At 36.4% G+C, this 11,157-nt stretch overlaps 2 long non-coding RNA genes across 2 annotated transcripts; one reads left to right on the top strand and one right to left on the bottom strand.

Annotated features, from left to right (window-relative positions):
• Positions 1-5,805: 5,805 nt before the first annotated feature.
• On the top strand, positions 5,806-7,316 carry LOC120255499. The gene is made up of 3 exons (XR_005535026.1): positions 5,806-6,020; positions 6,897-6,967; positions 7,081-7,316. It is a non-coding gene; the product is annotated as an uncharacterized LOC120255499 (long non-coding RNA).
• A 1,519-nt stretch (positions 7,317-8,835) lies between these two features.
• LOC120255498 lies at positions 8,836-10,107 on the bottom strand. Its single transcript, XR_005535025.1, has 3 exons — positions 9,735-10,107; positions 9,570-9,632; positions 8,836-9,478 (listed from the first exon to the last, which is right to left on the bottom strand). It is a non-coding gene; the product is annotated as an uncharacterized LOC120255498 (long non-coding RNA).
• Positions 10,108-11,157: the final 1,050 nt, after the last annotated feature.

Consider the following 11,157-nt stretch of genomic DNA (forward strand, 5'->3'; position numbering starts at 1 on the left):
CAACATCTTCTTAACAAAACATCATTGAGATAACCACAGTTTCCTTAAGCTTCTATCCTTGCGTATCTCCATACTAAGAATCTTCTTTGAAGCTCTCATATCGTTCATATCAAACTCTTTCCCCAATAAGGCTTTGAACATAAACACAACAATCATACTCACAACGCTTATAGCCAATATAGATCATGTACAAATCGAACCATTTGTACCATTGCCATGCAGATTGCTTCAAACCATAGAGCGATCTTTTCAGGCTGCAAACCAACTGCTCCTACCCAAGTTGAACAAAACCTTGTGGTTGCTCCATGTAAATCTGTTCCTCCAAATCACCATGAAGGAAAGCTATCTTCACATCCATCTGTTCTAAGTGTAGATCCCATCTGGCTACCAAGCCCGACACCACTCGAATAGAAGTATGTCTGACCACAAGAGAAAATATCTCATCATAGTCTATCCCCTTTTTGCTGTGAGTAGCCCTTTGCCACAAGTCTAGCCTTGAACTTTTTTCGTTCTTTTTCTGATACTGACTGCTTTCTTTTGTAGACCCACTTGCACCTAATAGCCCGCTTCCCTGGAGGAAGTTCAACCAGCTCCCAGGTCTTGTTTTTATGGAGAGACTCTATCTCTTCAACCATATCACCGAGCCACTTATCTTTATTTTGATCACTCATAACTTCTTAGAAAGAAGTGGGATCTACATCACTGACTCTAAGTGCAAAAGCAACTAAATCTTCAAAACCATACCTGGTTGGTGGCTTCACTGTATTTGGGTCTTCTAATTTCACCATCTGAAACTGAAATTTCATCTCTTGAGCTTGAACTTTCAGCCTTTTTAGGTTGTTGAAGTTACACCTCCACCTCCACAGTATTTTCTCTGTTTCCCTCAAAAATCGGCATATGACTTCTACCACTTTCCTGCAACATAGACTGCTCATCAAACACTACATCTCTGCTAATCAACATTTTCTCGCCATTGGATCCCATAACTTATAACCCTTGACCCCTTTGACATATCCTAAGAAAATACATCTTTTAGAGTTCGTATTAAGATTAGACCTCTCATCACTAGGAATATGCATATAAGCCGGACATCCAAAAATCTTCAATCCTGACAAATCAATGTCATTACCTATCCACACTTCCTCTGTGGTCTTCCCATCCAAAGAGACCCACGTAGATTTGTTGATGAGGTAACACGCCATGTTGACTGCTTCTGACCATATTCTCAAGCATCTTGCCCTTTCAGCAATAGACATGTTCATCCTTTCTGAAACATCGTTCTACTGAGGTGTTTTCCAAACTATGAAGTGCCTTTGAATGCCCTGCTCCTTACAAAATTTCAGAAACTGTTAATCTGTGTACTCCATGCCATTATCTGATCTCAGATATTTAACCTTTCTATCAGTTTGATTTTCAATTTCTGCTTTCCACGCCTTGAACTTTGAGAACACTTCAGATTTCTGTTCCTGAAAATATACCCAAACCTTTCATGAGAAGGCATCAATAAAGGTCAAGAAATATTGAGATCCTCCTAATGACAGCTCTCTGGTCGGCCCCCATACATCAGAATGTACATAATGTAGAATTTCCTCGAGTTTTGTGTTTACCAACCTTGAACTTCACTCTAGACTATTTCCCCAGTAAACAATACTTGCATAAGTCTAATTTGCAACAACTAACTCCCTTGAGCAACCCTTCTTTGTGAAGAGCAACCATCCCAGTTTCACTGAGAGGACCTAATCTCATGTGCCAAAGAAAAGTATTGTCATGATTTGATTCTACAACTGCTGATCTACCTACAACTGTATTTCCAATCAATCTGTAGATGTTCCCAGTACTTCTCTTTCCCTTCATCACTATCAGTGCACCCTTGCTCACCCTAATGCAATCCTTCTCAGTTTTGTAGCCAAAACCGTTCGCATGTAATGTGCCGAGTGAGATAAGATTCTTCTTCAATTTTGGAACGTGTCTAACATCATACAAGGTATGAACAACACCATCATGCATCTGAATTTTGATTTGTCCCTTTCCATCAATAGCACACACCTTGTTGTTGTCCATATAGCTAGACAAAACCAAAATTCCCTGATGTGTATGAACTAAACCAGTCCTTGTTGGGAGTCATATGGAAAGAACAACATGTATCCAGAACCCATGAGTTTAATGACTGACATGAGGGAATTGAAAGAAGATCTCCATCGCTGCAATCTGAATCATTGTTCTGAACTATTTTTGCAGATTTTGATGAATCATCGATCTTCTCTTCAAATTGTTTCTTCTTCGTTGGACAATCCTTACGAATATGCCCAAACTGCTGACATCTGTAGCACTGTACAGGTTTTCTACCTCTGGATTTTGACCTAGAATTCCGCAATCCTGATTTCCTTTCACATAAAGGCCTTCCGTCACAGAACCCTCAGAATTATTCTGTCTGCGCTAGTTATGGGCCATCAGTGCAGTAGTAATCTCATCTACCTTCACCGTATCCTTCCCCCATGTGAGTATCGTCACCAGGTGCTCGTATGAAGGTGGTAAAGAGCACAATAGTATCATTGTCTTATCCTTATCTTCAATCCGAACCTTGATTCTCTGCAAATCGATGATGGTTTAATTGAAGTAGTTGATGTGTGCCACCAGATCTCCACCCTCTTGCATTTTCAACCCGTACAACTTTCTCTTCAGATAAAGTTCATTTGTTAGAGACTTTGATATATACCAAGCTTCCAATTTCTTCTAAACCTTCACTAGGGATGAGAGATGCATAACGTGATAAACACATCATCTACCAAATAAAGCCAAATTACTACCGCTGCTCTCACCTGCAATTCCTCCCAATAGGCATCATCCATACCGCGAGGTTTAGTCTCCCACAAAGCCTTCAACATCCCTTACTGCGCTAACAGATCATTGACCCTCTGTTGCCATAAGCCGAAGTTTCTAGTTCCATCGAACTTTCCCACATCAAACTTCACAATGGGGTTCATCATCTTCAACAAATCTCTCTAATACCAGTTGTTGAGAAATTGAACAACGATCTAAAGAGAAAAGCAAAAGCAATCACACAAAAGGTATGGGATTTAACGAGGTTTGGCAGAGCATGCCTACATCCTCAAGAGCGGAGCGACTGTCGATTCTCCTATTAGAAAATTAATTAGAGTTACATATTACATGAATATATATATATATATATAAACTCTACCCGGTGTAATTTACCAAAATAGCCCGCATATGCCCGTTCACCATGTATATGAGCCATATACAACATATTGGGCCCTACATAGGGGATTGAAGATCGTAGCCATCAAGCTCATCTTGGAGGCGTGTGTGGAATCTTTTTCGGTGACTCTTCATCTTAGCGATTGAAAAGGGGGTTTTCATGGATCTCATGTCTTCCTCCATTCTTTGTCTCTTGAACACTTGCCCTCCTTTAATAAAGGGCTAATTTGTAGATGTTTGGGCATAGTTGAACTCTAGGGTTTACTTCTTTAACTTTGGTTATTGCATCTTTGATGCTTTAATTGATTTCATATTTGCAATCATGTCTATTTGAATCTGATTGCGTGTTTGAATGCTTGGTTGCTAACTAGGCAAAAGCCCTAGCTATCATGTTTGATGTGCTACATGGCAAGTAAAAATACCCACCTAGCATAGACATGTCGTGGTTAGAAAGAATTGTCAGTAAGCCTGGTACAGGGTACTTTGGAGACTCTGTCTCCCTCAATTCTCCCGAGTGAGTTGTTGGCAATCTCCGTACTCTTTGCAATCTTGTAGAGTGGATTTTAGGATAAATTGCATTTATGCTTTGTATTCGGATTAGGGGTAATCTCTCTCTTTCTCTTTGGGGGAGATTATCTAATTAAGAGATTGTCATTAGCTCATAATGAGGTTTTATAGAGTGTTAATGTGATTGTGTGGATGTCTGTATCAGCTCTGCACCTATTCAGTTACTCTTTACTTCAGAAATCGGGGTTTAGTATAATTCTAAAAACCTCTCGGTTCAAATAGGATTGCATGTTTAGATGACCATTGTCCTGTACTTAATAATCCTAGAGGGATGTTATGCCTGGATATCACTTTCTTTCTTGATTTTCCTCCTACTATTTCCCATATTTTCTTGTTTTCTTTTATTCTTGTTCACACGCAAACACTTCACTATTTAGAATATTTTTTCAATCTAGAGTTATTACTAGTACTCACTTTTTTCCCTATGCATGGACCGACACTCTGTACGTATTTACGCATACTTTATTACGCGATCGGTATATACACTTGCGTCCCTATAACACATTAAGTATAATAACTAGGGCTTTCACCACAATAGCAATCAAGCATTCAAACGTGCAATTAAATTCAAATATAATGGATTGCAATAAAGAAAACAACTAAATCACATAAATCCAACAACCAATGTCAAAACATAAACCCTAGAGTTCCCTTTGAAGGTGAATCAGAAAGTCCTTCTCAAATTGCCTATAGAGCTCTGGAGATCCGCCTCTTTTCTCCCCTAACCTCGCCTCCAAAAGTGATTTGAAGAAAAGATAAAAGATGCCCTAAAAATCCTCATCGGGTCTATTTATACTCAGCTGCTTACCGGGGTAAGAGTGTGGTCGTAAGAAGCTGGAGAAGATGGGCCACGAGCCTTACGAGAACACTTACGAACGTAAGTTCCATTTGTAATGTTTTCTGTCTGTGTTACGGTCCACTTTATGGCCTAAGCTCTGAATCGTAAGCTTCAGTTTGCTACCATTTGCGACCGCCCTAACGGGCGTAAGTTCTAATCGTACGCTCCTCTGGATGATCTTTATAGGTATCCTTACGAGTGTAAGCCTTACCCGTAAGTTCCTCTAGTTTGGCTATGAACTCTCCCTTACAGGCATAAGCATGCCCGCAAGGTTCTCTAAAAGATGCTTGCTGCCATAAGTCAAGCCGTAAGCTTCCCGTAAGACATCTTGTACGTTTGTTATGTCCTTAATCAATTGATGCTGAGAGAGCTCTAGCTTTTTCGTTTATGGTTCGAAATGCTTCTTCTAGTTCTCTCCAGTCTTTAAGTGCTTCCTGAAGTCTAAGAATACAAGACATACTAAGTTTAGCACAGAATTCCACAATATGATCCCAATTATGTAAGCCAAATGAGTGTTTAAAATGATATAAAATAATAGAATATTGTACACTCCTCATTTACTATTTAAGGTTTAGGGCTTAGGATTTGGGGTTTAGAATTTATTATTTAAGATTTAGGTTTTTAGAATTTTGGATTTAAGATTTTATAGTATTTAGATTTAAGATTTTAGGGTATTAGAATTTAGAGTTTAGTATAAAAACTATTTTGATAAATAACATGGTCATCAATGAAATAGCCATAAAGCAATTATAATAAAAAATAAAAATAAAAAAGCAAGGACTAAGTTGATTTTAATTCATAAACAATATAATTTTATTTATTTAATTTTATTATATATAAACTCATAAAAAAATACTATCTGTTTTACTATGCTATTGTGATAGACAAAATTATCAAAGACAATAAATTGTTTATTTCAAGACTAAAATAAATTAATTTATATAATAAAAAATCATTTTTATAAACTCAACCACCGGTAGTTGAGTGCCACTTATGAGTAATGCTATTCTTTACTACCAGACTTCCCGAACTGCTCACCCGAATGAGTTGGCGGTTGATGTGGCATCCAACTACTCCAGCTAATCTCTTTCCTAATCAGCAGCATTTAAAAAAAAATAAAACAAGGTTGGACAAAATGAAGCCCTAAATTTGGTGTCCTCTCGCCCAGCTTTTGGTCCCCCTCTCGTCGCCTTGGCTCCTTCTCTTACCGTCAGCCTTCCAGCTCACGTCGTCGCCATCGCCGTCCCATCCAGTCCCAGTTGTCGTTGTCACTATGGCTAACAACCTTTCGATCTCTTCAATTCCTTTGATCCTCTGAAGAAGGATGAGTGGCGAAGAAAGTATCGGTGGGAGTAAAGATGCTGGGTGGATTGCTGGGAAGCAAGTTCGTCAACAAATGGTAATGGCGGTGATCTCTTTTCATTTTTTCTTAAGATATAGTTTTGGTGATTTTTGCCACCTTTTTTTGAGAAAATTTGATTGTTATGAATTGCCAGCAAGCATTCGATCTCTTTGTTTGATTTTTGTCTATGTTTTCTTTTCTTGTTTTGTTTTGTTTTTTATCTCGTCTTGTTTTTGATGAAAATCCTCTATGTTTGCTCTGTTTCTTGGTCTCGTCTCTATGTTTGAAGGAAATTAGAGCATTGTTTTCCAATTACTTGTATCACCGTTACATAGTGGTTATTATTTTAATATTTTTTTTCCGAGAAATATCCTCTATGGTGAACAGGTTTGTTGTTATTTTGATTTGTGAGATGATACATTCCTTCCATGATTGCATTATTCGGCACCTGCATGCTCCTTGAGGAAGACCTGCTTTTGATTCTTGACTGTTGCTTTTGGCTTGAGAACATTGAAAGTAAAAATATTGCTTTTGTCATCCATGTGATTTATTTGGCCATTGCAACTGAATTGTACTACTTTAATAAACCTTATTGTTTAATATCTCAATGTTTGTTTATGTTGTTCCTAGATCAAAAGAATGTGTTGCGGTCTCATACCTGATATTATGGATGATTACATATCGAATAAGTTGTTGCATTTTTTTGCATTGGTATATCAAACGAGAGTGGTGGTTTAATGGATATGGTAGATATTTTTCTTTGATGTACCAGAAGGTAGCATTTCTCGAATCATGTTTTTTCTTTATTTCTTTTTTCATTCTTTTTCTTTAGGTGATTTGCTTTTGCTGCATATCAATCTAGAATTTGTTAATAACTGCTCATTTATTTGATTATGAACTAATTTTCTTTTTTGCATTTTGAGCGGTTGTTAGGGATTGGATTACATAATTCAGGCTGCAAAGAAGTCAATGGTTGTAGAACTAGAAGGTATACTAGTATGGAGGTACTGGACAAATGCATCAAGCTTTGGAACAGATGGTGGCGTATGCATGATTTTTTGTGTATGCATGATTTTTTCTTTTACTTCTGTATGACATATTTCCACATTATGTCCAGGTTGCACAGTTTCTTGGCGGCATTAACTGGCCATTTCTTGTATGACAATGGGAGCAATTCTTATTGACATTAGAACCTTCAGTGTTGCATAGGTTGTCAAGATATAAAGAGAAACAAAGAGATACAGTCGGGTTCGAGCCTAGAAACACTTCTAAATGAACAAGGAACAGAATTAACAGCAACAACAGTCTTGCAAATATGAAAACTATATTTTGTAATCAGAATTGTGATTGACAATTATGATATGAAATATATGAATTGTAATTGGCAGTTATGTGAATTGGAATCAGAATGAATGTTTCTTGGTGTTGTTCATGATCCACTTCCAATGAATGTTGCTTTGGATGGCTCTCCCAATAATTTGTATCATCCATCAACTTCTCAAGTGCCCCATCCACAAACTTCATTAGAAAATTATATTTCTCAATAGATTGTGCTCCAATTTCAGCAGCTTTGGAAAAATGAGAGCATAAATTATTGTATCGCAATTTTTGTTGACAAGTGTTTGTATCATCATAACAATTCATCACATAAGTATGCCTGTGTTTGATATCTTTTCTCCAACGAGGTAAAATATATTGAGGTGGAAGCTCTTTGACATTCTTCTCAAGGAAAACCTTGCAAATATGTCTACAAAAAATTCCTTTGAACTCAAATAAACGGCATGAGCATTTAGTATCAAAATCAACTTCATTATGATAGACATTAAATACCACTTGTCTTCTAAATATGCCTTCTTTTCCTCTGAAAATATCTGTCACCTGAAATATATGTAATGGCCCATCTAAATTTATAAGTACAAGATTGCAATATAGCATTCCTCTCAGTTCATCTTGAAACAATCCAAAAATTTTATTTGTGTAGGCTTCTTGTAGTTGCTTCTCAAAATAACAGTCGGTTATCAAGTGAAAGCTTGTGTTAAATGAAGCAAAAATCGCTTTGTTTTCCTTTTCAATCTTGCTTTTTTTAATGCATTGTCATATTGCTCCACAAATTGCTTTAAAGATGTTGTTGGACAAACATAGCCATCAAAAAGCATTTATGCTTTCACTTCTTTAATGTAGTAGACATTCCATTTCAAAAAAATTCCTTTAACATAGATAGGTGCCCATCGATGACGAATATAGTATAAGAAATTCAACCACTCATTTCTTTCAACATTGTAGTCCTTTACCATCTTCAACCAAGTATCTTCGAATTCTTGAATATCCATTGCCTCATAAATGATGCTCTTTAATACCTTTTTTATTGCTTTGTACTCATTTAACGCTCCAAGCTTCTCAGGAACTTTCTTCATGATATGCCATAAGCAAAGTCGGTGATGAGAGTTCGGGAAAACTGCCTTAACTGCACCTTGAATAGCCATACATTGATATGTAATTATTGCCTTAGAAGCTTTACCAGCCATGCATTCTAACCAAGTATTGAACAACCAAATATAAGTTTTTGTATCTTCCTTTGACAATAAACCACATCCGAATAATATAGTTTGCCCGTAATGATTTACACCAACAAAAGGAGCAAAAGGCATGTCATACTTATTCGTCAAGTATGTCGTGTCAAATGATATTACATCACCAAAAAGCCTCATAAGGCTACTATGGACCTTGCATCGCCCCAAAAATACATTTCTCAAAGCGACCTTTCATCATCTATATCGATCATATGAAAGAAAATTTGAATTTCTCGGTGCATTCGAGAGAAATAATTGCCAAGGGCTTCAGCATCCCCAACACCAAGCCTAAGCTGTCTTGCTTTTGCAATGTAATTTCTGCAATCTTTTTCAGTATATGTTAAATTCTCATAACCACCACTTTCAACCGCTAAAGAATGAAAATTCTTACTCAAGCCTATGCATGCTTGATCATTTAACTCAAGTCTTCTTTTCACATATCCATCCATTTTTTTTATTGCATCTCTGAAAACGAGATTTCTGTGGACTAAGTGCATGATTGTGTTCCAAATTAACACGCGATATAGTACACTGTCCATTATCACTGATTATAACATTCATCTTGGCTTGACAATTCATCTTAGTAGATAGTCTTGGGTTGAAAGCATTTTTGGCGGTTGATATTCTTTTGCCACCTCTTACACATGCAAGTGTGTAATATTTCAATTTTCCATCTTCTCCTAATCTTGTACTTCGTTTGGTAATACCAAAACCTTCTTGTCGAGCATATTCAATGTACAGATTGTATACTTCTTCTTGAGAATTGAGCTTCATGCCTGCTTTTGGAACAACTTTTCCACATGTTGGTACTTCCATATTTACCATGGCTTCATTTTCTTCATTCAAAATTTCTAAACTTGAAGACCCAGCTTCTATCCCCTTCTTGCATAGTTCAGAGGAGACAATTTTTTGCTCTGCCATAGTATTCTTGATTTGGATGATGGGCTACAAAACAACAAATCAATTCAGAAATTACCACCTGAAAATGAAAAACAATGGTCTTACAATAAAACAATTCAAAATAATATAAACTCACCTAGAGATGAAAAACTAGTGGCACAAGAAAAACAATTGAGACAACTCCTTCTCTTTTTCAGATCTGTAGACAAAAATAACTGTATAATTCCAAAAATTACTCATCAACAAAGCATGGATGATCAACCCAGTAAATAAACAAATTCCAGATCAAAACAAAGCATACCTTTGTGTGCTTCTCTGTGAATGGAGATTTTCCACAAATTTAAGACTGACAACGGTGATGGCGATTGCCGGAATAGCTAGGATTGGCTGAACGACACCGGCGGAGATCGTGAGAGGGTGATGACAACGGAGATGGTGAGAGCTTGTAGAGATTTTACACAAATTTAAGACTGACAACGGTGGCGGCAATTGCCGGAATAGCTGGGATTGGGTGAGGGGACTATGGAAATAGGATGAGGATGCCGACGGTGACGATGCCGGCGGAGATCGTGAGATAGTGATGACAACAGAGGTGGTGAGAGCTTGTGTTTGACGGCGGAAATAGGATGATGGTAGTGCGGTAGTGAGCTTGTGTTTGATGGCTGTGACGATGATGATGATGTGGTGACGGCGGCATGAGCGGCGAGAGTAGGACGACGGGGAGAGACGGCGGCATGAGCAGCGAGAGTAGGACGACGGGAGAGAGAAGAGAAACAGAAAAAGAGAAAAGAGAATGTGTTACTGTTGCTATTATTATTATTATTAATGTCTTGCTGACTCATTGTCCGCCACGTCATTCTGATGAGCATTTCGGGAAGCTTGGTAGTAAGAAATAGCATTACTCGCCACTTATTATCATTTCTTTAAGAAAAAAAAATTAATAACCAAATCATTATCACGTCAAAATTTCTAGCCACAAATGAACTCAACGCCAAAATGGGGGGACCAGAAGTTTCAAAGTGTCAGGGTGGATGCAATAATTTATTTTGGTGGGGTATAAATTTTAAATATAAAGTTTTGTTTGTAATAACAAAATTACAAGAAAGAAATAAATAGTGAAAAAATTAAGCGAAAGTTTAAAATTGCTCAGTCAGACTTCATATTTTGGAAATATTACAAAATTTTTCATTGTCAATTATAATTGCATGGGTTTTTAATTACTCTCAGCATGATTTTGAAAAATGAGTAATTGATATTAAAAAAATAATAATAAAACCGGTGTGGAAGTTGAAATAGTTTTTTTTTTTTAATTGAATCTAAACTCTAACAGCTGTTAAAATATGATTAGTGATATGAAGCACATGGTTTGTATTCAACCCCATAAACTTTTTTGATTTTTTTTAATTATAACCTTATAATTTTTATAAATTATTTATATAGAGAGAGATAATATTAAAATAAGAAAACAAACCTTAAAATAGTAAACTCCCTCTTTTTTTTTTTATCTGTCGTGGTTACCGAATATCATATGATTTAATTATTTAACAAAATTTTATAAAAAATTACCCCTAATTTATATCTTCACATTTCTCTCTCATATTTAATTTTAAGAAAAAAATTAAATAGAATGTTAAGAACAATTTAAAAATAATAATAATAATAAATATTTTTTAATATTAAAAAATGACATAAAAAAAAATATGGATTTGTAACAAATAAAAAAG

The sequence above is a fragment of the Dioscorea cayenensis genome, unplaced genomic scaffold (assembly GCF_009730915.1).
Source record: "Dioscorea cayenensis subsp. rotundata cultivar TDr96_F1 unplaced genomic scaffold, TDr96_F1_v2_PseudoChromosome.rev07_lg8_w22 25.fasta BLBR01001032.1, whole genome shotgun sequence".
Taxonomy (NCBI): domain Eukaryota; kingdom Viridiplantae; phylum Streptophyta; class Magnoliopsida; order Dioscoreales; family Dioscoreaceae; genus Dioscorea; species Dioscorea cayenensis.